Raw genomic sequence first — 5,000 nt, 5'->3', positions numbered from 1 at the left:
ACACCCATTACTCTCGTTTGAATTACTCTCGTTTGAATTCAAGGCTCTCATTGCATCCCAATTTGTTCGACAAAGAAACACATTTTTTGCCTTTACTTTGGCAATGCAGTAAAAAGTTGTAGAGAATCATGACACCATAAGCACACACAGGCTAACACGTAAACTCGGGTCAATTCAGGTCAGATCAGTTCGTGTCACAGATATGGAGCGCAGAAAGGTCATTTTTAATCACTAAATAAAAAAATGGCATTTATTTCTGTAAGGCGCACACCACATATGTCTGTAAATTGCTCAGCTCCAGAAAATCCCTCCACCATGGCAATGATATTGCCAGATTCAGGACAGCCTGCCCTACACACACATGAAATGCATGTAGAGCTATGAGCTTGCTGTGGTACATGTCAAAATATAAGAATTTGTATAATACGCTTTTTAAATTTGAATTCTTTAAAAATCAAAATAAAATCAATGATAACATACATGAAATGATGGTAGATCTGGATAGCCTAGACTGCTGAAAAAAACAATATATAATATGTGTGTGTGGCACTTACAATGACCAGAAAAAATCCTTATGAATAAAGGTAGTGAAAATGCCCTAAAAACAGCTTAGGCTTCTAAGGGTTAAGGTCTTTCAAATGTGCAGAGTAAAGGGAGTGATCAGACCAATGTGACACAGAAAAGCAACTGCATCAAAATACACACCGTTGGTTTTATTTCCCCCCAAATCTGTCAGTTACAAAGAGATGAGACAACAGCCGAATATGGGAAGGGGGTGCACCAGGGGAAGAGGACAGTGTCTGAAAATGGCTGTGTAGAAAAATACTGAGAGTGGAATCTGCTAATGATCCGAGGGTGAACAACAAAATCTTTCTGTCTATTTCTTAGTCTGTCTCTGTGTGACTGTGTGTGTGTGTGTGTGTGTGTGTGTGTGTGTGTGTGTGAGAGATTTGCTTAGATGCCAAGAACACATATTTGAAGAAGAATAGGTGCACATCTGTGTGTGTGTGTGTGTGTGTGTGTGTGTTTGTTTGTTTGTGTGTGTGGTCATGCCTCACTAACTGTGTCCATTACAGTAATTAATTCACATATTCAGACATGATGCACTTGTAAAAGTCAGGGCCATGTGAATGTATTTACAAATGGAATACATTCCACATCCTCTGTGTGTGTGTGTGTGTGTGTGTGTGTGTGTGTGTGTGTGTATGTATGTAAGTGTGAATCTATGTGTATGTTTATATGTAATGTAATTGTGTGTGTGTGTGTGTGTGTGTGTGTGTGTGTGTGTGTGTGTGTGTGTGTGTGTGTGTATTTTATGTGTGTGTGCCTCGGTGAGTAAGTGTTTGTGAGTGGCTGTGTGGCCATGTGCGTAACTGTGTGGCCTTTCTCATAATGATATAATAATAATAATATCTCTGAAGTTAAACCCCCGGTGGCCGATTGAACATGAGAGATGTCACGGACGACTGGTCCCGATGCCAATGCTCTCCGACTCTGTCATAAACAACATCCTGCCATTTTACCCCCGGAGAGAACTTCGCTACATCTAACGCATAGGCCAGAGTCACCGCACTGTCACTCAATGTGAAGGGGACTATCGATTGGATCCTCAGATTGTCACTGTCAGTGGAGGATGCTATTGATTGGATTGAACTTTTGATTGGCAGCTTGCCCTGGATTGCCACGCGAACCCTCTCCTTCTGCTGGTTTTTTTTTTGTATTTTGTCTTGAAACAGTGTCTGGTTTCAACAGTCATAAAGTCTATAGAAGCAAATGAAGGATTCTATTGAAGTCCACCTGAAATTTGCACAAAATGAAATCACAAGAACCACACAAGTGAGCAACATTCCTCAGAGTCTAAGTCTGTTGCATCGGCATGGACAGCGATTTCAGTTCATCGTGTCCTGGACTCCATCTGTGTACTGTATGTGTGTCCTTGGCAACGGTGTCCGCGGCTACAGCCACCAGAAGCACTTCTTGCGGAGCTTCTTGACGCGGTTTTTGGTGCGGTCGCGGGACGGCATTTGCCGGGCAACGGGGAGTGGGACGTCGTAGTCTCCGTCCAGGGCCTCCAGCACGCCATGGAACCGGCCCTCCTGCTGACGGAAGTCATGCTCCACGCTGAGAGAGATCAGAGAGAAGGAGAGAGAGAGAGAACAGTGAAGGAGAGAGAGAGAACAGAGATGGAGAGAGAACAGAGAGAGGAAGTGACAGATAACAGTGAAGGAGTGAGAGAAACAGAATAGAGAAAGAGAGAGAGAGAGAGAGAGGAGGAGACATAAGGAGAAATTGAGAGAGACATTACCATTGCTGTGGCATTACTAGGGATGCACGATATATCGGCGGCCGATATATTATTAGCCGATAAGTGAAAAAATGAAAATATTATTATCGGTCCAATAACAGAATTCTGGCCGATAATTTGCGCCGATAAGTCCTAATTTAGTCCTACAGTACGTAAGGTCTGTCTGGCTCCACTGAGCTACTTGAGCTTGGTTGGCTATACTTTTTCCTCAATATAATGTCAGCGGTGTGAATGTATTTCACCACTCTAACAAAATCTGTGGATATGCGTTCATTTGGGAATCTGTGCATCTCAAAATCCTCTCGTGAATTATCCGCCATTTAACCTTAACAGAGCGGAGCTCAGCCCTATCTATAGCCATCTTGTGCTGGTGTGTTTGCACTTTACCGCGCTGGTCGGGGAAACAAATAAACAAACTCGTTAGTGGGACGAGTACATAAGTAGGCCTAGTTCTAAGTTGTGTTTTAGTATTATATTACTTTAGCTTGGGTTTTGTATTATTACCTGGAAGTATGCTAACCATTCGTGCTTCAGTTCCAGACAGGTCATCATAATAAGTTATTAAAACCTTCGGGGCTAACTCCTTTCATTTCTGCTGCAGCAGGTTGTGCGCAACAGAGTAGACGGACATAAGATCCGAGGAGTTGCAGCTGTATTCAATTACCCGCAGTTGAAACTAAACCTAAGTTTCCCTCACAAACTCTGATTTGGTCGCTATACCAAATCTTTGGCTATACTGTAGCTTATTCAAAGCTGAGCCGTTTATGAGCGTTTAGTCCTAAATGAAAACGATTCAAACTCTCTAGCCACTCACTCGCAATTCACTGACGTCAGGTTCACTTAAAGGAGCCACACATACTGTAGGGCTAGGCTACTGTTATGTTGTTGACTGCCGTACTATTGAGGACTATTATGAGTTCTGTCCATCATTTGGTGGTAGGTAAAATTACTGCAATAAAATTATGCTTATTAAATGCTTTCCCCAAATCACTTTTCACAAATTTTTTTCAAGAGTAATATTATCTGTTATCGTATCGGTATCGGCCACAACAAACCAATAAATATCGGTTATCGTTATCGGCCCTAAAATTCCATATCGGTGCATCTCTAGGCATTACATTATGTATGGTGGTATACTGGTATGGACACTGTCTTTGACAACTCTCCATCTAAACAGTCTAATAAAGAATATAAAAATAAACAACTTTTAATTTGAATCAGAGAAAGACAGATAGAGATGGATAGATACAGAGGGAGAGAGAGTCAGAGAGAATGACACATGGACAGATCGAGGAGGCAGTTAGCAATTTTTTTTCGCTCGTAATTCACTGGGCCTGTCAGTCTTGACAGCCGAGTGCAGCGCAGAGAAATGAAGCATCAGTCAAACACAGTGGCAAACAAAAAAGAAATCGATACCCGCTACCATGCCACCCCAACCCGACGTTGTTCCACACTGATCAGCTTTCTTTTTGCTCTCTGCTAACTCACTTATATGCTCTCTCTTTCCTAAACACACACACATACACACACACACACACACACACACACACACACACACAACCCTTTAGTTAATCAGTTGAATCAGTCTATGGCTCTGGCCTTAAATGAAAGTCTAACAATCCATAAAGGCAGCTGTCATGACCTGATCAATTTCCCTAAACAGGTAGAGAATTAAAAGACAGAGAATGTGCGTGTGGGTATACATGTGTGTGTGTGTGCGTGTGTGCGCGTATTTGTGTGTGTCTACAAACATTAAAGTGGAGAGAGGGATGGGGGAATAGAGAGAGAGAGAGATGAGAGTAAAGGAAGTGAAGTGAGAGAGTGAGATGGGGGTCATGGCACCCTGCTTGCCATGGACCACACGTAAACTCCGCGGGGAGCAGCAGAGAGCTGCAAGAGAAAAGGGGGATAGAGAACAGAGAGATGGAGAGGGGAGGGTGGAGCGTAAAAGGATGGGTGATGGGAGTGGTGTTGAAAGCCTGGAGAAAGGGAAGGGACATGGGAGAGGGAGGTGGGGGAGAAAGAAGAAGTGCATGGAGAGGAGTGGAGGGAGGACAGGAAGATGAGGGAAGCTTGGAGGGAGAGGGGAGGAGCGGGGGGTAAAGAAAAGTGCCTCAGCTCTGTGATGTTTTCAAAGACAGCCCCCTCACATAGACACACACACACACACACACACACACACACACACACACACACACACACACACACACACACACACACACACGCACACACACCACTCTCTATTCCTGAGAGCCGTAGCCCCCTTCTCATTCCATCTCTCTCTTGGCCCTCACACCCTCTTTCTCTCTGAAGTCCTTCTGAACACTTCAGGTTGCACACAAACGTGTGTTTGGGAGCTTTCACATCCAATATCTGTCTCATATCTCTCTCTCTCTATCTCTCTCTCTCTCTCTCTCTCTCTCTTCCTTTTGTCCTGTCCTTCCATCCTCCTCCCTGTCATCTCTGAACTCTCTCTCTCTTTGTCTGTGTGTGTGTGTGTGTGTGTGTGTGTGTGTGTGTGTGTGTGTCAGGAGGATTCATCTTTATTTCAGCTTACAGAACAGAAGCCAGTCTACGGAGTGGAATATGAGGGGCAATGTTTATGTGAGCTATGTGCCTGTGTGTGTGTGTGTGTGTGTGCATGCACGCGTGTGTGTGTATCCGTTTCTTAGAAATCGTATGAGATACACAAGGG

The 5,000-nt window shown here is 43.8% G+C and overlaps 1 protein-coding gene across 1 annotated transcript in view; it reads left to right on the top strand.

The window, feature by feature from the left end:
• Window positions 1-5,000, top strand: part of dock2 (dedicator of cytokinesis 2) — a 111,724-nt gene that overhangs the window by 51,215 nt on the left and 55,509 nt on the right. The gene's annotated exons all lie outside the window — the stretch shown is intronic.

This window comes from Alosa pseudoharengus, unplaced genomic scaffold, assembly GCF_046254945.1.
Source record: "Alosa pseudoharengus isolate Yale_2024_CS ecotype anadromous, Long Island Sound unplaced genomic scaffold, YU_APseudo_1.1 YU_APseudo_1.1_scf_19, whole genome shotgun sequence".
Taxonomy (NCBI): Eukaryota; Metazoa; Chordata; class Actinopteri; order Clupeiformes; family Clupeidae; genus Alosa; species Alosa pseudoharengus.
The sequence above is the reverse complement of the archived record's forward strand: the minus strand, read 5'-3'. Positions and strand labels throughout refer to the sequence as shown.